The sequence below is a fragment of the Triticum aestivum genome, chromosome 7B (assembly GCF_018294505.1).
Source record: "Triticum aestivum cultivar Chinese Spring chromosome 7B, IWGSC CS RefSeq v2.1, whole genome shotgun sequence".
Lineage (NCBI taxonomy): Eukaryota > Viridiplantae > Streptophyta > Magnoliopsida > Poales > Poaceae > Triticum > Triticum aestivum.
The window spans coordinates 669,469,623-669,495,573 of record NC_057813.1 but is presented as its reverse complement, the minus strand read 5'-3'; the positions used below and the strand labels follow the sequence as shown (position 1 = coordinate 669,495,573).

At 42.1% G+C, this 25,951-nt stretch overlaps 3 long non-coding RNA genes across 6 annotated transcripts; 2 read left to right on the top strand and 1 right to left on the bottom strand.

The window, feature by feature from the left end:
* The first annotated feature begins 8,584 nt into the window (after positions 1-8,584).
* On the top strand, positions 8,585-9,777 carry LOC123161369 (uncharacterized). The gene is made up of 2 exons (XR_006480685.1): positions 8,585-9,313; positions 9,422-9,777. It is a non-coding gene; the product is annotated as an uncharacterized lncRNA (long non-coding RNA).
* Positions 9,778-15,875: 6,098 nt separating this feature from the next.
* Positions 15,876-17,684, top strand: LOC123157923 (uncharacterized). 2 transcript variants are annotated; one of them, XR_006479206.1, is made up of 3 exons: positions 16,007-16,544; positions 16,646-16,744; positions 16,847-17,684. It is a non-coding gene; the product is annotated as an uncharacterized lncRNA (long non-coding RNA). The 2 variants fall into 2 exon arrangements; XR_006479205.1 differs by having other exon boundaries at positions 15,876-16,744.
* Positions 17,685-17,925: 241 nt separating this feature from the next.
* LOC123157924 (uncharacterized) lies at positions 17,926-25,447 on the bottom strand. Of its 3 annotated transcripts, XR_006479209.1 has the most exons (7): positions 25,094-25,447; positions 23,959-24,902; positions 23,783-23,864; positions 22,389-23,172; positions 22,229-22,294; positions 18,602-18,681; positions 17,926-18,516 (listed from the first exon to the last, which is right to left on the bottom strand). It is a non-coding gene; the product is annotated as an uncharacterized lncRNA (long non-coding RNA). The 3 variants fall into 3 exon arrangements; XR_006479208.1 differs by lacking the exons at positions 17,926-18,516; positions 18,602-18,681 and having other exon boundaries at positions 22,131-22,294; positions 22,389-23,184; XR_006479207.1 differs by lacking the exons at positions 17,926-18,516; positions 18,602-18,681 and having other exon boundaries at positions 22,131-22,294; positions 25,094-25,446.
* Positions 25,448-25,951: the final 504 nt, after the last annotated feature.

Below are 25,951 nucleotides of genomic sequence, written 5' to 3'. Positions count from 1 at the left end.
ACAGAATGATAAACAGCTTCAGTAATCTTCAAGCTGGAAAGGCTGTCAGCAAGCAGATACATACATTTGAGTCAACTATGGAAGCCACTGTTACTCATTTCATTTTGTCATTTGAGGATCGAACCTTCAATAACTCTACTACTTAAAACTTTCCCTGAAAAAACTCTACTACTTAAACTGGTCATGCCTAATTGCTCACAGGCCGCAAGCAAAAAATCAGACGAGAACACCAACAGTTAGAAAAGGTAATGATCCAAATTCTACCGTGGACTAGACGTAGTACAAACGGTGTGGACCTTTGCGTTGGTACAGACGCGTACAAGTACAACTTGTTTACTTGTCCTACAAGGACTCTTATATATTGCTCTCATATATACTCCATATAGTCGCACCTAAGACACATGTCGTCTCATGCTTGTAATACTCCTCCTCATAGTGATTGTGCCTTTGTGAGTCCGTGGTTTTCTCCCGCAAGGGTTTTCACGTAAAAATCCGTGTACTCTCGTGTCTCGTTTATCTCATTTTATCTAACAGTACTACCTCGGTACCTTTTACGTGAACACCAACAATTAATTAGACAAGCCGCCACAGTAGATCTGATGGCTTACGCATGAATGGTCTGCCGAAATCCGGTCCTTTGTCTTGCAGGGGCCCAACTTCCTTTTGCCGTTTTATTTTTTGGTGTCTTGACGGACAAGTTCACTGTTTACTTGTCCGTTAAGTTTGACCTGGAAACCAAGTCGATTTGAGATTGTGATCGCAACACAATACCACTTTTGGTTCACCTATATATATTACTTACTGGCCTCGGCCAAAGATAAACTGAAAACACATACGGTTTTGCCTCATCTCGCAACTTGCTCTGCCACTGTAGTCTACTCTATCCTGAACGCCAGCGTGCATCATTGTGCGGGCGAGCAGATCTCCGAAACCGTTCGTCCTTGCGATCCTGCAACCAGAGAGCACGAATTAGCTTTTTGGGAAGCGCTCTAAGTGACTGCTCAACTTCGTCATCACGGGTCGACTCAGTTCATGTTGAAGAAGTGCACAAGGCTTGGCTCGCTCACCCTCGTGCTGCGGAGCCCCCCCCCCCCCCCCCCCGAGGACAATTCCTTTGGCCCGGAGTTCATCTCATCGAGGCGGAGCCAAATGGCAAGGTATCTTGGGTCGAGGTGCTGCTCGGCTGCAAGGACTTTGTCTGCGGCGGCGGGCAATAGAGCCGCAACTCGTGATGTAGGACTTCTGGATGTTCGTTGAAGGTTGCAATAGATTCAGGTGTGCGAAGGAGAGGTGAGGAGGCCAAGGAGGGGTAGGGGATTCACTGTTAAAGGAGATCGCTGGCACGACGGAGATCGATCTAAAGTGGGGAAGAATGTGATCGTGCCGGCCACGCTGACCTCCACCGAGCTGGGAGGCGCAGTGTTGGGGCCATGATGGCCGCGACGCGGTCGGCGCCACTCTCCAGTGGTGGATCTTTGTTTAGTGGCGAGGATACTCGGGGTGACTCCAGCGGGTGGGCACAGTGGCGGCGAGGTGGAGTGGCAGGGGGGAGACGAGCTTGGGTAGGGGAGTGACGGCAGGAGCGGCCTGCCTGTATTGGATATACTAGGGGGTTAAAAGAGCCAAAAACAAAATGGCCCGGGAGTGATGTGAACCATCCACTTTTTCTAATTCGCAAAAAAGTGTATTGTTCATTTCTGACAATTTATTCAAAAATGTCCACGCACTTCGATTTTTTGCTCAAATTTTTTTGGAAGGGTTTAGCTAGCATTAGTCCATCGTGGGCATTTCATATGTTCAAAAGACCAAAATATGCGAAAATGGAGCATAATTCAAGAACTAAGGTCTCAGACATTGCAACATTCTCACACATAGCTTAGGTCTCACAAATAAATCTGCTTTGGGCACAGTACAGAATAAAAGGCTCACGCATGGAGCTCACACATCATCCTCAAATCCGAGCAGGCTACGGAATTTTGCGTACTTCCTCTTGCCCTGTGTCCCTAAGGCATTGCTTCCTCAAGCTACACCACTACCGGAAGAGACACTATGAGCTTATCACACCGTGAGGTATCAACAACTGCATGATAGAGAACATTGTTAAACTATAAAGTAATAATAACTATCAAATTGCATATAGATTGACTGAAACTGGAAGTATCAAGTTCAAACACCAAATGTGAAGAACAAAGTACACTGAAGCACAAGCAACAAGACAACCATGCATACAATGAAAGAGATCGGTCATGAACTTGCCTCGATACTGAAGATTGTCTCAAAAAGCACCCTTCAAACACAAAGTTGTCAAACCTTAATATTAATCCACACTCAGAATATTGTACAAGATAGTACATGGATATATATTTAAAACTCAATGTATCTCCTCTAACCGGTTAACATTGTCCCAGAGCCATTTTATCTAGACTGCAATTAACAAATTACTCGTCAGCAGCAATTCTCATCAGCAACAATCAGTTACAAAATTCAGTTTTAATTTAACACCTTCTATGCTAGTACGCTACTATTTAACACCTTCTCTGCTAGTATACTAGCACAGAGCACCGAACCGATAGACTCTACAAAGTAAAACTATGTGTCCCTGTAGTCGTTTATTTCATCCCTGTACCATAAGAAACTTGATTCCAATGAACAAGGTAAACAATAGGCATGAAACAAGCCATCAGTTAGCTAGCCATTGTCTCACGAGTTGATTAGTTCTTGTCCGGATGCAATCTGCCCAATCCCAATTCATGGAGCACTAGTATTCGTACTAGTCTAATTGAAATGCCGACTAAAGTTATCCCTGGCACTAGAAATCCAGCGAACCATAATACAACGAGAAGCTAGCTAGAAGGTTCATCTATTTGCTCATCCTCAGATCAGTTCGCAAGGCTGGTAACCACTAATACCATCATGCAACACAGATCCAATTAACCATGGATTATACTACTGTTGTTAATCCCCAGAACCAATGCGTCGCTAGTAAGATTAGAGGAACACGTACCAAAGAAGACCAAACTAGAGCTTCAAATCTTTAGGGCCGCTGTAGGAGCAGGTCTCCATCGACTTCGGCGGAGCGGCTGCGGCTTCGATGATGGTGCGGCCTGGGAGAGCCGCCGCGGCGCTCGATATGAGGAACGGCTTGGGAGACGCGTCGAAAAGGCGGCCCTCGACTCAGGTTCGCAAGATGGTGGCGTCGCCCCAGGTCCTCGCGGCGGCGGCGGCGCCCCAGGTCCTCGCGACATCGCCGCCGTCTACGCACTTGTGAGATGGGATCGGAGATATGCGACAGTTACGTGGCAATGACCGAGCGAGGCATAATTGTTGGAACTAATCGAGAGGCAAATCGAGAGAGACAACAATGAATCGAACTGTATATCTTTATTGATGATTGACACGATATATATACAATGGTAACGGACACGATGGTTCGCTAGAGGCGTCTCCACGGGAACCGTCGTGGATGGTTGTTGGCCTTTTGGAACCGCTCGTGCGGAGAGATGGGAGCGGGGATTACCCCTAATAACCATAAGGGTTATTATTTAACACTCCCCCTAATCACCGCTTGATTGCATAGTAGTCCATCATCTGATAAAGTCTCCTCCAAAAAAAACCTGTGGAAAAAATATGAGGAGTAGTGTAGGATATGCTGGTAAAACTCCTTCAAACCCAGTGGGAAAATAAGGAAAAAATGATCCAACATATAATGATTATTGCCTCTTTTTACTCAATATGAGAAAACTCATAGAGTTTGGAGAACAATAAATATGCCATATATACTTTCCTAAAAACCCCGGTGAGGAAAACTGAAAGTAGGACATATGATCTCATGTTGATATTACCTCATTAAAAACCTTTATGAGAACCTGTATGGTAAACTCATGAAGGAAAAAAGAGTATAATATGATGCATTGAACAGGAACAATTTAGGAAGATACTCCTCCTGATTCTTGCAAATTCCAAAGCCGTCACATACCAATTCCATGAACATGTTTCCGGAATGTAAAAGTTGGTAGAGACTTGCTGAACAAATCAGTTGCATGATTTGACTTGCAAGATATGCAATATAAATATATTGCTTATTAGTAACATGTTTGCATCCGGGCAACACAAGCGACATTATCTTTGAGATAATGGTTGGTGGATGTAGCCATGAGGTCTGTTTTGAAGACTCTTCATGAGAGGGCTACCACACCTAGTAGGAACACTAAACTTGTTTACGATCTGATATAATGGGGATGATCGATGTATCCAATGATATTGGTGTTCAGATTTCTCTGAAACTGAAAAACCAGGACAAGATGTTTCATGCCTTGGAGATATCAAAATATATTCTTGAGTACCAACCAACTGTGTTTGGTGGATCCAATGGCATTACAGAACGTTAAGTCCCAATATCTCACCTCCATTATCTCTTGGTCTAAATAGATCTTTCTCTACGTCTAGAGAATGAACTACCATGAGAGTTATAGATGGATAAGATTTGTCCACAATGAATTTCCCCAATATATTTTGGATATAGACAACATGGTGTACCATAATGTATGAATGAAGGTGCTCAAGTTGTAGTAACGAGTGGTATTTTGGTTTACCCAAATCCTTCATTTTCAACTCCGTCATTTAGATGATTACATGTGTCGTCATTACAGACACACAAACATGGATAATCATTATTGTAGGAGTAATCCTTGTGTATAAGGAACTCACTACGTCGGTTGTACCATATGTACCGACAACAATAAGTCGTATGGTGACTTACTGATTTTACACAATGTATGTTGCATTTTGCATTTCGATTCAGAAGTGAGATTCCATCGGGAATCAATCATATATGTCTGAATCTAGTGATCCACATGGATATGTAATCACTACATCTATCAACTGCAGAGATAGATGATTTTGTACTGCTAATGATATAAGTTATCGGAAAGAGATTCCATCTCTGGAGAATAGTTGAGTATCTGCGTGAACCCTTGTGCTACAATACTTGCTCTTTGTTTCACCACCTCATTGTTCTCAATTCTGTTTCCAGAAGAAAACTGGTGTAGGTATTGCTTATGAATACCTTCCCATTATTGAGCAAGATCATTTCTATCTAGACTATACCCTTTGCTTGAGTTCAGTCCGAGTGTTGTTCACACTTTGCCATGGCCATGGTCTTTGGATCTGAATCATTTGAAAGGTTTTTGCAATCTAGTTGAGAAATGTATGTCGACAATTGTAGACTTCCGGTTATATGATTCTCCAGAATCTATATATCAATATATAGTTGACGGAAATATCGTTACCCATGGTGACTGCTCGCGATTTCCCAGTGCGATTGAGTCGGGTATTCCGATGTCCCGGTCATTGTGTGCACTATGACCTGGGTTGGTGGAGGTTTCCCGTCCACTGGGTGTATACTACCCATTAGGTGTCTGACAACATGAAGTTGACTTGCATTTACTGATTCACAGGCCTTGATATCCTTGCTTGTGATAAGCTGAATCCCGACGTACTTTTGCCATACATCTCCCCCTGTTGCTTTGAACGGGGAGTGGAGTGGATTTTGTTGATACCTCCACTCTTTCAGGCGTACTTTTGTAGGATTGTAGGATTGTGTGACACCTTTATAGTCAGCAAATGAATCTGGCAGGTTATTTGCAATGTGTTGCAAATCTTCTGAACGCATAGTTCAGATCTTTGAGTATGTGGATTTGAGGCAAAAATGTGTTGAACATTCCACTAATTTCCTGGCATTCTTTATGGTACTTGAAATCTCCCCCTAATGCCTGGAAATATTCCTCATTGAATCAGCATACTGACCTTGAATAACTCCCCGTGCGGGGGCTTGAGGTATTGACGGAAATACAGTTATTCCTCACATAGATCCCAACGGTATGCAACCGAATTACCGCAGATAGGAAATACTTGATAGATATCCACATATCAAAGATAGAGGGGAATAATATTATGCAGTTCTGTCATGAGCGTGTAAAACCGCATGACTCCAACGTAAAGTTGGTAAGTTGCAATTCCAAAGTAAAGATAATGCAATGAGATTAACTCTTTGGATAGGATTCTACCAAACCATTTTGAGTCTAGACCTTAGGACAAATTGCTAAACTCAATCCAAGGGCCATAGAGAAGGCACTCAAGGAGAATTCTGCAATGTTATCCATTCGATTTGCTTGAAATCAAGGTCAGGATAATGAGCCAATGGTTTCGTGTGAATAAAGCACACATTTAAGACCATCATGTAGATATGTCTTTTAGAACCATGGAATACCAGAATAGTCTAGTCAATGGATGGGAAGAGCCACTTACCTCAACTTGATGCATTCAAGGAGTCTGAGTGGTTCAGCGGTGTGCGAGCCTTAAAATTAGCTTCCCTGTGTCACTTGTAGTGCACATAAAATCCAAATGGTGTTAGAATTTAGCATCATAATAATGATAAACTATTGGAATTGCTGATAGTTTCGGTTTCAACCCAATGTCTTGATGACCAAGATGAGTATGCCAAGTTTTTCATGTACAAGACATTTTGGAAAACTATCTTGGGCATAACATATGCTACGAGTTTTGTAGTATGTGTAGTACAATCCAGATAATACATAGAAAATGTGCTTGCCATATCCGTTGCATATGGTAAAGAGAATGTATTTCTCTTTCTTGTCAGCATAAGTTTCGCTATGGAAACCATTTTGACAAATATATCTATAACTTAGTAAGGTATGAGTTAAACTTGGGAAGCAATGAAGCATCCTGACGTTACTCGAGTACCCACAGGGATAGTAAATATGACTCGAGTTGAGCCAACAAATACCTCATCGCATCTAGCGATTTTAAAATATCTCCTTTCTCTCAATGAGAGTGGAAACATTGGACTTTCCTGAGTATAGAGTTTGTGGTACATATGCCCACAAGGCACATATCATTTTTTATCGGATTGACTCCCGTAGAAATCTATATATAGACATGAAGATTCTCAAGAAAATCACTGTCGGATATATAGAATACATACAAATGAATTTGTATCAAAGTGCTGATACATATATTGTGATATACAATATATGATGACAACAATAATCATGTTCTTATGAGAACATCATAAATGGACATAAATAAATAGATCACTAAGGAGACTAAGGGACTAAATGTATAGTCTCCAATCATGCCGGTTGATGCATATTCAACCATCATGCTCTCCATGCTCATAGGGTCTCATGACAGTTTGATAGTGTCAGATTGAGGGTTTGAAGTGAGTTTCAAACTGTTACCCTTGAGGTCCTCTGCATCCCGGTGGCGTGGCTTGGATTGCACGCGCTGTCCCATGGGATGCAAGACTGATCTTGATGTCCATGACCCGCTTAAGTAAGTTGTGGCCATTGAGGGCAAGTGCCTCAAATTGTTAGCCATCGATTACTTATAGCGGCAAGCCAGGAATAATTAATTTACAAGAAGTAAACTAAAGACCATCATGGTCTTGTAATAAGAATGCAAAAATTTGACTCAAGTGTATAACTTGAAAATTCTCAACCTCGATTGTGGGAACATAAACACATGGGCAGTAGATCATACAGATCTCACAGTAATAGAGATAGTCTACACATGGGCAGTAGATCCAACTCATCACCTTGTGTTTTCCTAATATAATGAGGGAGATATTGTTGTCAAAATTTTACAAGTTTGTTGTGCGGGAGAAATCAATCATGACCGATGTGACATGTTCATAAAGAATGTCAATGTGGTAAACACATAGAACATATCATTCCCGGTGGAAAACCGGTAATTTATTTATATTACAGATTGTGTAATATAAATACATCTTAATGTTGCAAAATTAATAGATTTCAAGAAAGGAGGCTCGAAATCATTAGTGCGAATCTCAAAATGCTAAGGATGACACCTTGAATTTTGCATATGTATTTGCAAGAAATTGAAAATCTCAATTGCAAATAGGCGTATTAATTTTGACATGTGGTTAACATGGAAATAGATACATCATAGAAATTTTCCGGAATACCACGTACCCAACGGAGAGACAGTCCTGCAGAGGTACTGAATTTATCTTTGTAAGAGATTAAATTTTTCTATTGCAAATGGACGTAATTAATCTCAACACGTGATAAACGTGGACGTGTATTACATCAACTTAAGATCTGGAATACATCTTGGTACTCAACAGAAAAATACTACTAATGTAGTAAATAATAATGATGTTGCAGACTTGATGTTCAAGTGAAAACTTGAAATTTATAGACCTCAAATTAAATGAGATGATGTTGTACCAAGTTGCAAGATAATTCAGCGAGGTGAATTAATAATTTGCGAGAGAAAATTGATCTCAATCATAATAAGATTGTTTTGCGAGAAAATAATAATTCTCAAGCGCAAATCTATATTGGTGTGCGAGAAATTTAATCTCAATCGCAGAACAATGTCATTGTACTGGTAAAGAACATGTTATAGGTCAGGCAAATAACAGCCACATATTTCTGGAATTTCAAGACTCCACAGAATGGGCTAATAGCAGATCTATACATGTCTTAAATGTCACAAATGCTAATGAATAGCAAATGATGTAAGACACAAGTTTTGGTCTATTCCGAAAATAGGTAAAGCCACCAGGGCTATATCCAAAACTCACGAAGAGATAAGGCTTCCTTATCTCTTTCTCCCGTGACGTGTGGTGCTACTTCAGAGATAACAACTCTGAACGTCCCCCATGATTTCCACCGAGACGCAGCCCACACAGGAGCTTCTCCATGCCGCCGTGCAGGCCATGTGCTGCTGCCGCCGCATAGGGGGGCGGCTGCACCGTGCACTGTCGGAGGAAGGAGCGCTGCGTTTTCAGTTGGTCCAGGCCGCGACACCACCCGCCGGGAGATAGTGGTCGAGGGCATCGCCTCGCCGTTGTCAGGGTCTGCGACTTCGCCGAGGTTGCCGCCTGCGCGTGCAGGTTGCGGTTCTCGGGCGCTCTACGCCGGAGGACGTCCGCATGCTGCGCATCGGAAATCGAGGCCGAGCAGAGCGTCGAGGGGGCGCCAACGCACCGCGTGCTCAGGAGCGCCGAGCGGTTGACGGCGAGCGTCACCGCGCCACACGTCGGGGCTGCCGTTGCCCTGCGCGTCTCCGCATGATGGAGGCAGGGAGTCGGTGTAAAGCGCCTGAGGGCCCGCCACCGTTTCCGACGCCAGAGGCCAAGCCGGTGGTGCCGGTGTTCCAGTCCAGTCCATCATGGGGCCGAGGCCAGACGAAGCCGATGCCGTCGTCATTGACGTTCTTGATGGCCTGATGGCGACGAGCGCCACCACCAAGTCCAGAGACGATGGTAATTAAGTGAGGAATTTTACCTTTCCTTGATTCGTTCTCGATTTTTTTTTTCGGATCGATGAACGCCAACGCCCCTGTTCTTCGTTCTCTTGTTCATTCCCTGTAGGGTATCGCTCTCAAAAAGGCAGTTAGAAATCGAGAGATTTCTGTCGTGACCGTGCACAGGGCGAGGCTGCCGCTTGGAAGCGCTTGCGCCGGGCTGATGGCCACCGCGGTAGCGGGCGCCACCACTCCGAACCGAGGGCTGCGGTCGTTGAACTCGCGAACGAGGCTCGTAGCCAGGCGCCGATAGAATCGCTCCGCCGGAAGCGTGCTGATAACGTGTTGGAACTAATCGAGAGGCAATTTGAGAGAGACAATAATGAATCGAACTGTATATTTTTAACAATGAATCGAACTGTATATTTTTATTGATGATTGACACGATATATATACAATGGTAACGGACACGATGGTTCGCTAGAGGCGTCTCCACGGGAACCGTCGTGGATGGTTGTTGGCCTTTTTTTTTTTTTTTAAGAATCCGGTTGGGGTTGTGGTTGTTGGCCTTTTGGAACCGCTCGTGCGGAGAGATGGGAGCGGGGATTACCCCTAATAACCATAAGGGTTATTATTTAACAATAATGTCTCCAAGAAAAAGCACGGACCATAATACCCTTCTTGATTAAATTAAATATTTTAGTTAACATGTTAAAATTAACGGTGGGGAATAATCACAGGAGGAGTTACAGGAAATTACATTTTGTAACTCTGCAATCACCGTAATGATTCAGGTGATGTAAGATCAAAGGAAGGGACCAAGTGATGTTTAGTGTTTACGGAATTAGCTGTGTACTACTGCCATTTAACAAAAGTAAATTCTCCATATCCCAGTTCAGAAATTAATAATGGTAAACACATAATTGAGTTTAGAACCATCTCCTAATGAAGTGATAATTAGACAATGCACATCCTCGTGAAGCAGTTCCAAACGAGCTGTGTGTTTTACGTGCATAGCTAGAAGCAAATAATTCAAACTATTTACAAAAGATATATATGTTTGTGCACTACAATAAGTAATGCAAGCATAATCTGTTTTCTCCCAAATGTCAAAATACTGGTGCAATATTACAAACCTCTGGTTGGCCAAGTATCCACTATTCTAACACTGAAAACAATAAACATAAAAAATTCTAATGTAATCACACTGCCATGCAGATACCATGCAAAAAACTTCATTCATTAGTGCAACTTCTATCGTTCCATTGGGAGCATGCTCACAGTCGTTGAATGAGTCGAGTTCTTCCAGTCGTACGTAGAGTCATGCACATATATGCTAGCTTGATTTAACCAAGATGGTCACAACTTTATGGCAAGGAAATTGCGTCATTGTGTTTTATCGTGGATAATGTGCGTGTAATTTGCGGAATGGGTCGAAGACATTTTATTTTTTGGCGAGAAGACGATTAGCTAATGTGCCTAGTGATAGGCTCCTACCAGACACAGGCTTTGCGCCAAGCAGAAGAAGATTGACCAGGGATGATGGTGACAACCAACAGAATGCTCATGTTGATGTTGCTCTGTGAGGTGTACAAACATTGCAATGTGAGAAAAATCCCGGGTGAAAAAAATAAGACCTAATTTGCAGTGATAAAACACCTTTTAGGATGGACTCGGGCACAACTCGATCAGATCATGTCATACAATGAAATGGAATCAGGTATAAACCATCAAGAAAATAAATTCTGAAAAAACAGTGTGAGAAAATAAACCTGATCCACATGAAGAAAATCTTTTTGTGGCAAGATTTTTTTGTATCCCTGGTTCTTGTAGACATGAGTTGGTTCTGCTTGTTCTCGTCAAAATCTCGTCTCCTTCAGTTCCTTGTCCATCACCATGGCGACCACAGGCATGTATGCACCACATAGATCCAATTACCAACAAATTGTTAGCTAGGGCACGTCACTGCATGCCGTTAGAGCTAATGTTTAATCAATCACATACCTTGTATTTGTAGCACCATGTTTGGGCCAGCGAACTCATCACCTGATAGGGACTCATCGTTTCACTGTGGCATGGCTGTTTGCAAATTCCAACGATTGGCTTCAATAACCATGGCAACGCGTGCTTGGAACAGATAGAATCAGAGCTTCACCTAAGGAGAGGAGAAGAGCTGGGATCATCTCAATACGCACGGGACATGTTTGGACAGGCGAAAAATTGCAATGATCGGCTTGAATAACCATGCCAGCACATGCTTGGAACAGATCGGATTGGAGCTTCACCTCGGGAGAGGAGAAGAGTTGGGATCATCTTAGTACCCACGGGTCTGAGGCTGGAGCGCAAGAACCTAGGTTACCGAGAGCCTGAGTGTGTATCGCGTGATGCGAGGAGTCGATCCAGCAGCTCGGTAGCTTCATCAATCAGCTCCCAATTAATCCAGCACTCGCTTCGTTGTCAAGGTTGGGCCTTCAGCCTGAAGGAGATGGTGCGGTTTTTCCATGGGACAAGAGAGAGACGATTTCCAAGGTGCAAGATTGCTTCACAAGCGGAAGATGCCATGGAGTATAATACGTAGAGATTCCTTCAGATTGTTGATCTTGGCTAATAAGAAGGAACATGTCGTGGAGTACTGTTATAGATTGCTTCAGGTTGTTGATTTTCGAGAAAAGGAGAAGATGCCGGACGTGGAGCTTTTTCAACAGCGAGAAGATGTAGTGGAGTTTTAGACAGATTGAGATTCCTTCTATTTTCAAACGTGAAAAGAGATAGAGTTAGAAATTTTTTTCCTACTTTTATTTCAACTACCAAGAAAGGATTTTGGGCTCGTGGGATACATTGAGATTGCTTCTATTTTGAACCGTGCAAAGAGATTGAGTTAGTTTTTTTTTCCTACTTCTATTTTTAGAACCGAGAAAGGATTTTGGGCCTTCTTGATTGTTTTTTGTCCCTGGAATTTATAGATTGATCTACACCGTAATAATTTGGTCTCACCGGATGAACGGCTCCTAATTTCTAATTAACGTGGGAATTATTAGGGAGTCTGTAATTAGTATAGGTATAGATTTTTGGAGCATTCGAAAATATATTGACATTTAAAAAATTGTTCACATGTTTTAAATATTGATATGATGTAAATAAATATTTTTGCAATATAGATAAATTGTTTTTAAAAATGTGGTATTTAGAAAATACGTTTAAGAATTTCAAAGATATATTCCTCACGTTTAAAAAAATATAAATATACAAAAATGATTGCGTAATTTTAGGAAATGTTCCATACCATTCAAAATAATATTTGTGTCATTTTAAAAAGTCGTCACACATTTGAAAAATGTGCTCATGACATTTTTAACTTTTATATATTGTAAAAAAATAATCACTAATTTTATAAAAGTATAGAATTCAAAAAAATGTTCAACATCTATTTGTAATTGTTTAACATTTATTCAAAAAATATTAAAATATGTATTTGGACAAATGTTTATCACATATTTGAAAAATGTTCACCATCTATCAAAAACATGTTACGCACGTATACGGAAAATGTACAGTGTGTATGGAAAAATTGGACATGTATTTTTTAAAAATCCTAAGAAACCCGACAAAAAACACATAGAAACAAAGAAGGAAATCCACATGAAATATTCTTAAACCGGTTCGAACCAGCCCCATGAATCTTCGCAAAACTAATGCAGGGAGCTACAGTGTTGGGATGGGCCGTTAGCTAGCGGATCACCAGTGGCGAGACGAGGTTACGTCTCGGAATAAGCGAGGGAAGGATGGCTTTTCTTCCGCTGGGACCCATTGGGACAAACCGTGGAGGGAGAATGATGATGTGCATCTGGTTTCTCTTTTGTCTAAAAAAAATCTGGTTTCTCCTGGTCCTGTATTTGTGCAGAGAAGAGATAAATTGGCTGTGATTTATTGATTTGGTGTAGACTTGAATGCATTTTCTTCTCAGCAGGTGTCAGAGAGATTTGTTAGAGGCGCTTCCTAAATGGACTGCACGGCCCAGCGTGAGAGGAGTGTTAGCTCACTAGCGCATGCCCTGTTGTACTGTTTTTTTTCTTTTATATCGCTTTTCTTTAATTTCTAAAGTGAAAAATATTATAATTTAAAAAATAAACAATCGTGAAAGTTTTTCAAAAAAATATACAGTGTAAAAAATGTCCGTGCAACTTTTAGAAAAAAATTAAACATCTAATAAAAATAGTGACATTTGAAAAATCTTCACATGTTCCAAGAATATGTCTGTGGCATTTTTAAAAAACATTGATGCAATGTAAGAAAATAGTTATTTAAAAATTGTTACGAATAATGCCAAAAAATGTGATATTTGAAAATATTTTGAAGCATTTCAAACATATGTTCATCATATTTAATAATAATAATACAATAAACAAAAATGTTCACTTAATTCTAAAAAATAGTTCGTACAACTCAAAAAAATGTTCGTGCCATTTGGAAAAAATTGTCACCATTTCTATAATATGTTCTTGAGATTTTATAAAGAAAATGTTATAGTCCCTCCGTTCTAAATATAAGTCTTTCTAGAGTTTTCAATATGGACTACATGCGAATGTATATATACATATTTTAGCGTGTAGATTCACTCATTTTGCTTCGTATGTAGTCTTTATTGGAATCTCTAAAAAGACTTATATTTAGCAACGAAGGGTTTACATTGTAAAAAAATATTCATGTAATTTTTTTCAAATGTACCCTTAAAAAATGTTCAACCTGTATTTGTAATTGTTTAACATTTATTAAAAAATTATTAAAAATGTTCATCACGTATTTGAAAAATGTTCAACGTGTTTAAAAAACACGTGATGTGTGTACAGGAAAAAAAATGTAAAACATGTATTTGAAAAATCAACATGTGTTTTAAGAAAAATAAAGAAAAAGTGCAAAGAAAGCCGACAAAAAACACATAAAAACAAAGAAGGAAAATCAACGTGAGCGGACCAGCCTGTTAAGCTTTCCAATCCTACTGGTTTCTGCGGCAAACAGTCGGGGTTCCGCACATCGCCCGAGCGCTCGTGGGCGGACCAGCCTGTTAAGCATTCCAATCCTACTGGTTTTGGGAAATGTTCCAAGCCGGTTTTTTCCGGGTTTGGGAACTTTCTAGAAGGTTCTTGAACGGTTTTTTCTTTTTGATTTGTCTTTCCTTTTTTGTTTTTCCCCTTCTTTTTTCTGTATTTTTTTCTTTCTTCTTGCTCCTTTCTTTTTGATATTTTTCTATTTTATTTTTACAAATTGTTTAGGTTTTCTTTTTATTTCTTTTTCATTTATTTTTCTTTTCTTCTCTTTTTTCAAAAAATATCAAAAAATTTAAGTTTTGTTTGTGTTTCGAAAAAAATGTTCAGTTTTTGAAAAAATGTTCTCCAAATTCAAAAATCTTTCTTGATACACAAAAAAGTTCAAAACTTTTGAAATTCAGAAAATGTACTAGATTTCAATTTTTTGTTCACATATTCAAAAAATGTCCGCTCTTCCAAATTTGTTCGGGATTTTTCAAATTTGTTCTCTGTTTCAAAATTTGTTCTCTGGTTTTGGGAACCTTCTAGAAGGTTCATGAACCTTTTTTATTTTCATTCCTTTTCTTTTTCTTTTTAATGTTTCCTTTTTCTTTTCGTTTTTTATTTATTGTTTCTTTTCTTTTTTCTTTTTTGTTTTCCTTTTTCAAAAATCTTCTCTTTTTCAAAAAATGTTCATATATTCAAAAACTGTTCGATTTTCAAAATTTTGTTTGTGTTTTGTTTCGAAGTTTCAGAAAATTGTTTCCGATTTCAAGAAAAAAATCACATATTAAAAAAAAGTTCACTTTTTCAAAAATTGTTCGCATTTTCAAATTTTGTTCGGGAGTTTTAAAACTGTTCATTTTTTTAAAATTTTGTTCGTAATTTCAAAAAATGTTCCTGTATTCAAATTTTGTTCATAGATCCAAAAAATGTTCATGCTTTTGAATTATGTTCGTAGTTTCACAAAATATTCCTCTTTTCATTATTTTTGTTCACAAATTTCAAAAAATGTTCAAGCGGTTCAAAACATGTTCCCATTTTAAATAAATTGTTTGCAAATTTCAAAAAATGGGCATAGTTTCATTTTTGAGTTTTGAAATTGTTCAGTTTCATATTTTTGTTCACAAGTTTCAAAAAATGTTCGGGTGGTTCATGACATGTTCCCGTTTTGAAAAATTATCTGGAACTTAAAAATTGTTTATAATTTTTTATTAAATGTTGATGTCTCCATTTTTTTAGGAGATTCAGAATAATGTTCGCTTTACGTTCCCCTCAAAAAAATGTTTGCTTTTCCAAATTTTGTTTTGGAATTACAAAATATGTTCCCATTTCAGAAAACTTTTCATGATTTTCAGAAAATATTTTTTAGCATTTATGATTTTAGCTGCTTTGAAAAAATTGCTTTTGGAATTTCAGAAATTCTTCGAATCTGCGCTGGAGCTCGGTTCTTCATGGTTGGTGTTGTGAAGTAATCACGAATCTAAATATACTAAACCTGGCCAGGTTTAGTTTACCACATTTTTTTGAATTTTCACTATCATAGAAAATCGCCCAATGAATGTGCACCACGTGTATTAGTGGGGGCTGCAGCTGTGTACGCTACTGGGTGCGCAGAGCGATCGGTGGTGAAAATCATAAAAAAACGCGGCTACCTCTAGCGATTGCTTGCATGCCCTGCGCTCGCGGAGACCGAGTTGCCTACGTTCTGTTTTTGGCGCTTCTGCATGCGCTGCTTCTTATCTCTTTTTAATTTTCTTTTCCTGCCATGTATGCTAGCGTGGGGTCGGTTGCCGCCTGCATCTTCTCGATTTCTCGCGTTGCGGTTGCCGCTTCGGTACGCTTTTCTGGATCTTTCTGCGCCGTGTTCGCTGTTTCCAATTTGATTTCTTCTCTTCTCGTGCTTCCTATAAATAGTGGTCGCCCCCTGCGTTCATCCCTCATTCCATTTGCTTCCGCCTGCCCTCTTTCTTCTCTAGCCAGTACTGCTGTTTCTTGGTCCGGCGATGGTTAGTCCTGCTGCTGTTCGGTCTGGACGACGCCGTCGGGGCCGCCCTCCTGGGATTTGGGCGGCCGTTATCGCCCGTGTCCGCCACGCTGGCGACCGTGTTTCTTCCCCAGATTCTTCGTCGGTGACGGCAGCCGCTGGTCTGCGTGGCCAGCCGGCTGCGGTTGATTCAGGTTGCCGTTCCGGGGCTCGCCGGCCGCTTCGTTCTTGTCGGTTTGGTGAGCTCCTTTGCCTTTCTGTAGTTGCAGCTTCCTCTGTATTGATCTTGTGCTGCTTCGTCTAGGATGTGGTCATCTTGGTTGGTTGTTTCATGTTGTAGGTGTCCACCGATTCGACTCGGGGCAGATTGTTAATGCAGACGTTGATAGCCGCCGTCGGGAGATTTTATTAGGGTAGCGGCCTGTAGATTGTATTGTTGGTGAGTGCGTTCAGTTCTTGGTACATGCACGGTAGTGCCTGGGTGTGCCTCTGATTGTTTTCGTGTGTCGTGTGTTTCTTCTTGCTGGTTTGAGCGTTGTAGGCATATCGGCTGGGTGTCGAGCCAAGCGGCTTGGCAGGCGTGCTCCGCCGCCGACATGGCGACAGCGTTCGCAGCGACGCTGGTGGCCACATGCACCAACATGGCCATGATTCTGCAGCATCGCTATGTCCATGGCTTCTGCGACGTTGTGGCGTTCTGCAGTGTCCTCTTGCTGGCCATGATTCTTTCGGTGTTCCTTTGTCGCAGGAGGGTGCGCCTGTGCACCGTAGGAGTACTTCCTGGCGAGCATGGCGAAGATGATCACGGCGAATGACGATGTCCCGGCGTCGCCGCGGGGCCTCAAGGAGCTGCTCGCGTGCTACGTGCTACCTCGCCCTCGATGCCGGAAGAGCACCACCGCGGCATCGCTTCTTCTCCATCTTCGCGCCGCATCGTTTCTTCTCTGCCTTGCCCCGCCCCCACGCACCAGGAGAACCCGACGCTGCTGCGTGCCGCGCGAGCCATCCAAAAGGGAGCTCGCCGCACGCATGATCCACGCATCCAACAACACTTCCGCCCTGCGGCCACAAAGCGGGGCTCCGTCGCCGCCACTAGGTGCCCGTACCGGGCAGGACCTGCCTCGAGCCGATGCCGCTGCTGCTCTGCGGAGCGAGAATCGCCGGTCGCTGTGCCGGTTAATCACGCGTACAAGCTGTCGGCCGTGGCGGCGGCGCACACCACCCGCAGTCAGATTACGAAATATGATTAGGGGTTAGTAATCAGATTGTATAATTCTGACCATAACAGAGGATGAAATGTCATGGGTAGTGTAATTATAGCAGCTAAGTAGGTAATATTAGGGAAGGATATATATGCATCATGAATCAGGTTCTGGTCATTTAATCCTTGCAGGTCGTCGCAAATGGAAACCTGTCACATAATTCAGTAAAGTTTGTATACAGTTGCATAGTTAGCTACACATGCTCATTCCTGTAGGAAACTGTTTTTAGAACACTACCTGCTAGATTATGTAGTACTTGATTGTTGATTGTATACACAAGCACATCTCTGAATATTTAGAGGATTTGCTAAGGATTATTTCTGATAGCATGTCAAATTTAGTGATGTTTGCCTGTTTTCTTTGCATGTTTGCTTAACTAAAAGGGTGCATAGCAAGGCAAGAGACAACAATGCTATGTTAGGATCAGAGAGCAGACACCATGCATAAATCTTAAAATGTGTCAGCATGCACATTCTTAAGTAGAGTCGTGCCACTGCCACTAAACCACTGCATACATAGTTACATACAGAGCTTATGTGGATTCGACTTCATTTTTGACAAATTTCTGCAGTTTTCCCTCCCTGTAACATGTTCATATGGGAAATTTATGTCATCACTCTAAATCAGCTATGGTCATGGCTGACCTCTCAGTGGAGAGGGGATGGAAGGGAAGGAGGCACCGCTATTTTTTTTTCTTTCAGTCATTCGTAGTAATAGTTTTGTTTGAATGGAGGGAATAATTGTAAAATATCAGTTGTCAGCCTTCATGCAGTACTGACCAGGCTAATTAAAATGCCACAGGATGGTTATTTGCTTTATGAAAGCATTTGCTTATGTTAGCAATGTCATCAGTTGGACATACCGTTTCACTTAGTCAATTTTACTCATGTCGGTGCTATTTTTGATGTCTACTTCCGACTGATGTTGCCCAGGCTGTCTTGGTATACATCTGCACTAAAACAAATCAGCGAAATGCATCAGCGAGGCGATGTTGCCCAGGCTGCCCTGGAATACATGTGTTGTTCTGCACTCACTTTAACATAGTCATCAATGACCATGGTTATCATGCCTTTGAAGCTATCAAGAGAAGCCTATTATCAACACAAGTACGAGTCTGCACCAAGCAATGGCACTTCAACATGGCCCGCCAGCAAATAAATGCTCAAAAAATTAGTTCACATGACAAACTAACACGATCATGGCAAAGACGTGCAACAATTTTTTCTACGTCATAGCATTGCACATGTCCTCGACGCTCACAAACTTAAGATCCAATTATCTCATACACCGGTGCTAAGCCAGCACAAGATTGCATTGAAGAATTTGCAAAAGCTCTATGCCTCTTCATCACACGCACCAATCCCACAGGAGGTCGTGCTAGAATGAGAAAACTATTGGTATCTACAATATACTATAGAATATGAAACTATATCTTACGATGACTTAATGATATAAGTCTGGCATTCTAGATGTAAATGTTTTTCTTCATAAAGTTGGTCAAGGTTTGTGAAATTTGACTTCTTATAAGATCTATACGCACCAAACTATGGAACGGAGGGAGTATAAACTATGAGTGGTTGTAATGTGTATGATCTTAGTATAAGTGTACCAATCTTCATACTTGTAGAATATGACGATATGTGAAGACTAAATCTATGTTCTTCAATTCATATTTATACATTGATTTCTTTATTGTAGCTCTCAGACATGGCATTATTGAGGCATATTGAGGCATACCCGATTTTTATCTTGATTATAAAGACACAAACATCATTTATCACACATGAAATTAACAAACCTGGAATAATCAAACCAACAAAATAGAAAAAAAGATTGAAAACCAAGCACATGAAACTACATGTGAAGATGAAAATCAAACACATTGTGAGAAAAAAATATATAATTAAACTTAAGAACGTGAAAAACTCTTGGAGAACACAACAACTAACATAAATAACCAACCAATTAGCCAAAATAATCAACACAAGGCTCTTTCTATCCACACATACAGAACTTCTATGTAGCGTCTAGATAATGTGTGTTCCGTTATAAAAGATTTCAACATCTGTACTCATATGATATTTATACATACACCATGACATAAAAAAGTGAACATGCAACAACTGAGTAGCTAATCAGATAATTATAGGATAAAGTTTAATACCACTGTATACAGAATTTCTCTCACAACTTATCAGCAAGGCATGGCTATGTAGAGCGGACTGTACACGGTTTTAGTATGTAGCTTTTATTGAAGTGTATCAATCGTGTGTCTTTTTGTTTGTCAACATGCATCACGCATGATTGTAATAAATGTACTTCTTTCCCATCTTGAGCTCTTATATAACCGTCTCCGTGTATGTATCAATGTGTTTTTCTTCATGCAATAGCATATAACACAGATGAAGCCACCATATATATGTTTTTTAGCTTATAATAATTGTTCATGATTCTATCACGATGTACAGACGGGCGCAGCGTGCCGCTGCGCAGGTTGAGCTAGTGGTTACTAGTTCAGCTGGTTATATCATCTTCTCTCTAGGACGGAATACTGGGTTCGATTCCCTGCGAGCGCACTCCTTTTTTTATTGAGCCAGTCGCTACTATCGACAATAAAGGCCCAGAAAGCCCACGAACTAAGACGCTCTGTGCGAAGCCCTAGCTTTTTGATGCAAAGAGCATCATATAGGCAGTCCCCAATAATAAGCTAGGGAAGGATGCTTTTCTTCCACTGGGCCCCATTGGTCCAAACCGTGGAGGGCGAATAATGATGTGCATCTGGTTTTCTCCTGGTCCTGCATTTGTGCGGAGAAGAGAGGATGTGTTTGTGATTTAATGATGGGCACTACTAGGCGCCGGTCCACGGCCCAAATTTGGGCCGGTCAGACCCGGGACATCCAATGAAACCGCTTTTAACCGTCAGATACAGGACCCTTTCGTCCCCACCATGCCGTTTACTTTTTTTCCCCTACAAATCATGGGAGTACGCACAGGGGCACGAGCGCCATGGACGGGGGACATGACCCGCCGAATCTCCACTCGCTCGCCGGATCACCGCCGCTCGCCCCATCTCTCCGCAGCTCGACTTCTCCATCGCCAGACGCCTTCCTCATCTCGCCGTCACTCCTACACCACCCCTTGTAAGGGCATGTTTATCCCTAAGGTGTTTTGGTGATTGATGACGATGCTTTTGCGGACTAATCGTGTGCCTTGAGTATTTCAGTCTCTTCGTCGTTAGGCACAAGACGGTTTGGTACCCCTCGAAGACTATGGAAGACGGTGGTGTTCTACGTCTGTTTTTGTGGATTTGATTCGTAGGATAGCCGTACTATTAAGAGGGGGTCCGCGGTGGAAAGATTTGGGTGAAATCATCACGTACACGTTTTCTCCCTTTTCCCCGCCTTTCCCTTTGCACTTTGCAGCATCCTTCGTTATCTCCTCTTTGTGCAAAAAGAAGGATTCCTAAGTGCTGCTTTTTAGGCATGCGGTAGTAGTGCTCCTAGGAGCGGTAGTACCGCAGGCCCCTGCGGTAGTACCGCAAGCCCATGCGGTAGTACCGTAGGCGCACACGGTAGTACCGCTCCTGTGGAGCTATAGTACCGTGTCCTCAGGCCAGGCTCAGTCTCTCCTGCGGCTGTAGGGGCGGATGTAATTTTTTACATCTGCGCCCTACGCGGTAGTACCGCCTCAGGTGCGCGGTAGTACCGTGAGTCCTGGTCCGGTTCAACAGCACGAGCAGAAGTAGGAGCGGATGTAATTTTTTACATCCGCTCCCTACGCGGTAGTACCGCAAGCCAGGCGCAGTAGTACCGTGTCGAACTTTTGCACTGTTCGTTTTTCAGCGGAAGTAGTCACGGATGTATTTTTATTCATTCGTGCCCTTCCCAGCCTAGTCAATCTTGACCTTGTGGTAGTACCGCAAGGGGGAGCGGTAGTACCGCCTCAGCGGCAGTACCGCTCTCAGCCTTGGCGGCTCTGGACTAGCCCCTGCTGCTGCAGCGGTAGTACCGTGGCCCACAGCGGTAGTACCGTGAGCCCCTGCGGTAGTACCGCTTGTCTAGAGCGGTAGTACCGCAGGTCGCGGGCTGAGTAAGTGGATAACGGTTGGATTTGTCTCTCCACTATATAAGTGGTGTCTTCTTCCTCTAGTTGACCACCTCTTCTATCCCTAAGCTCCATTGTTGCTCCAAGCTCCATTTTCGCCCGATCTCTCTCCCTAGCCAATCAAACTTGTTGATTTGCTCGGGATTGGTTGAGAAGGCCCCGATCTACACTTCCACCAAGAGAAATTTGATTCCCCCCACTAATCCCTAGCGGATCTTTTTACTCTTGGGTGTTTGAGCACCCTAAACGGTTGAGGTCACCTTGGAGCCATAGTCCATTGTGGTGAAGCTTCGTGGTGTCGTTGGGAGCCTCCAATTAAGTTGTGGAGATTGCCCCAACCTTGTTTGCAATGGCGTAGCCAGGAATGGCCGACGCCGTGGGCAAAAAATGAAGGGCCAATTTTTTTCGCAAAAACTACCACAATTTTAAGGCATACCAAAAGTAATGTTCATTTGCAACTGATAAGAATCTAGAGATAATATTTAATAGTGCTTCATCTGATAATGTAACACATAACAAAAAACAATATAAAGGATAAATAATACAAAAGAGGGTACCAAATCAAAAGGCTGTTTGATTTTAGCTTCCCGCGATTACATCTTCAATAGTAACAGATGATTCACCTTCAAGATAAAATTTGGTATGCAAGTCCAAATCAAAAGGCATGGAAAACAAGTAAAAAAACCTTGCTACTGGATGCAAAATATGAAACATTACCTCTAGGACAAGGTAAAATGCCTTTGCGTGTGCGATAACCCTGAAGTCGCTCAATGATCTTTGACTCTTCAATACTAACAAATACATCTCACTCAATGTAACATACCATTATGTGATTCAACCAATCATCACCCATCCTGTTCCTCAAGTCGGTCTTGATAATGCTCATTGCTGAGAAGGCACTTTCTACCGTTGCGGTTGCAATAGGTAATATTAATGCTAACTCAACAAGGCGGTAAACCAACGGAAATGTTGTGTGCATATTACTCAAAACCATCTTCATGGCAAGATGACCAAGGTCATTACAATTCATCAAATGTGGATCAACTCTTGCTTCATGAATGAACGAGTCCAATTGATTTCTAAGGACAAAACTAACTTCATATGCAGAGAAGTCAGCAACATACATACTAGCAAGGTCAACAAGCTTGTCTTCATTATAATTGGCAAAAGAATTCTTCGGATCAAGACAAGCAATGCATCTTAACAATTGAGTAGATCTTTCATTAAAGTGGTTGTTTAATTCCACAATAATTTGATCATGCACCACATTGAATATTTCATTTCTGAAATGATGGTGGTAAGTTACCAATTGGCCACCTCAAGTTCTTGAACGACCATTAGCAGTTATTGTATCTTCCATATTTGGCACTACAATATTGTATTTGAGACAGAAATTAGTTACCTCTTGGAAGAGCTCATCCCAACCATTCTGCCTTATCTCTTGCATTTTGTCCATTGTAGTTTTAATCAATCCCACGACACGAACAATATGCTGTTTTTTCTGTTGCAAGCACTGTGATAGATCATTAGTCTTGCCTAATAATCTAATCATAAGATGCAATATGAGAACAAATTCAAATGTTTCCATGTGCTTTATCAACCCACCAGCAGAGGTTATTTGTGCAACATTATCAGCATCATTGTACAAATTTTCTAATACCTTCAGGACTGGTTTCCACATAGAAATAAGTCGACACAAGGTCCTATGATGTGACCCCCATCGTGTATCACCGGGTCTTGCAAGGTTAGTTAATTGGTTTTTTCCTTTCCCCCCCAGGAAGTTCCCCGGCTTCCACTTGGCGCACAAATTCATCATGTTGCTCTTGGGCTAACTAATCATGTCTTTTACATGAAGCATTAACAATGTTGACAACCATGCTAGTGTATTCAAAAAAATCTCTTACTGATGAACAACACTTTGCAACAGCAACAACAACTAATTGCAATTGATGGGCAAAGCAGTGTATATAATGAGCATACGAATTTTCCTCCAAGATCAATCTTTGCAAACCACGAAATCCCCCTCTCATATTTGAAGCCCCATCATAACCTTGCCCTCTCAAATTAGACATAGACAAGCCCTGAGTAGCAAATATACCATCCAAAACTACCTTGAGTGAAGTTGCCCGTGTGTCAGGAACATGCTTGATTGCAATAAACCTCTCAATCACCTCCCCTCGGCTGCTGAGATGCCTACATAAGACACAATTGCATGATTAGTATATAATAACTTTGACAAAATATATGCACAACAAGACACACGTACAATACACACGACGGCACTGACCTCAAACACATAGCCATTTGCTCCTTGATAGATGCATCTCTGGACTCATCAACAAGTAAGAAAAATTTACTATCTCCAATCTCATCAACAATGGTTTTGGTGGTCTCTTCTGCACAAGCCTTGCGCAAGTCCAATTGTATCTCAGGTGAAGTTAGCTTATGGTTTGCTCCTGCATCCCCAGTCAATTTTCATGCATCTCGGTCTTTCTCTATGAGCCAGCCCAACAACTCCTTAAAGTTACCCTTATTCCTTGAGCTAGTAGACTCATCATGTCCACGAAAAGCAAGACCTTGTAGCAGCAAAAATTTGATAACACCCAATATAATCAAGAGACGAGCTTTGTATTCTTCTTCCTCCTTCTGAGTACCTCGATCAAACACATGTGGCAGATTTTGCCTCTGGTTTTTGAAAGCCTCATAGTGTTGTCTAGCCTTATTATGAGCACTGTCATGTTTACCAACATGTTCATAAAGAATTTTAGGTCCATCCTTCCAATTCTTAAACCCATTCTTAGTGAATGCTTGAACACCAAAGTTGTCAGCTGTTGGTTGCTTAAATAGAAAGCAATAAAAGCAAAAGGCTGCATTTTTATCAACGCTATATTCCAACCAACCACGATGATTTTTGTACCAAGAATCATGAAAGCTTCTAAACCCTTTTCCTACCCATTTCCGTTCATATTTATGATCAGTTGGTTGGCAAGGGCCCATACTGATGACTCCCTTCTAGCAAGATCTCTAATGTCGGGATCCAAATTCTCAATAGGTATTCTCTTACCAGGGTCTGGCTCAATATCACCGGGCTTAAGTTGGGCTGCGACACGAGGAACGTCATCACTTGCTCGAGTTGCAGGGGCTGCTTCTGTTACTATGGAATTAGTGCTTTCTGGTTGAAAAAAAGATGTCATTGTCTTGGCTCTTTTGTTCATCTTTTCTTCGATCTTCCTATTAATTGGAACAAACAAAAACAAATATTAGGAATTGGTGCTTTATGGTAATTTGAAGCATCAAGTTCAGAGAGCAAAAACATCTAATTTGAAGCTTTAAGTTCAGATACCCTGTTGTCTGCTGCCAACTTTCTCAGACTTAAAGTAATTAGGATTTGGGAGTGCCCGCACTGGGCAGAGGGGAAATACCTGGCCGGCTAGCCGGACGGTGGCGGCCTGGCGGGAGGCCGGAGGCAGGACGAGGTCGCCGGACGAGCGGTAGGTGCGGCGTCGCTGGACCTGGACGGCGGCACGGCTGGACGATAGGCCGGGGCGCCGGGCTTGGTCGCGGGACGAGCGGTGGGGTGCGGCAGGGAAGATGAGGTCGCCGACAAGCAGATGGAAGGGGTCGCCTCCTCGCCGGACGAGCAGATGGACGGGGTGGCTGCGCGGCAGCCGGCGGGTGGCCTTTGTTGTTCGCTCGGCTTCTCTCCTGCTCGAATGGCGGCTGGAAGCTGGTAGCGTAGGGTTCCTCCTGGTTCAATCTGGTCACGAGGGGGGCAAGTGCTGGGCTGGGCCGCGCCTACGCCCCGGGCCACTTCTGAAATTTTCTAAAATATAGGCTTAATTTTTTCCGCACGCCCCGGGCCATGGCCCTGGTAGCCTGGGGCCCAGCTACGCCTTTGCTTGTTTGTAAAGGTTCAGTCGCCGCCTTCAAGGGCACCAATAGTGGAATCACGGCATCTCGCATTGTGTGAGGGCGTGAGGAGAATACGGTGGCCCTAGTGGCTTCTTGGAGAGCACTGTGCCTCCACACCGCTCTAACGGAGACATACTTCCCCTCAAAAGGAAGGAACTTCGGTAACACATCCTCGTCTCCACCGGCTCCACTCTTGGTTATCTCGCACCTTTACTTTTGCAAGCTTACGTGTGCTATATCCCTTGCTTGCTTGTGTTATTGTTGTTGGTGCATCATATAGGTTGTTCACCTAGTTGCATATCTAGACAACCTACTTTGATGCAAAGTTTAATTTGGTAAAGTAAAGCTAAAAAAATTGTTAGTTGCCT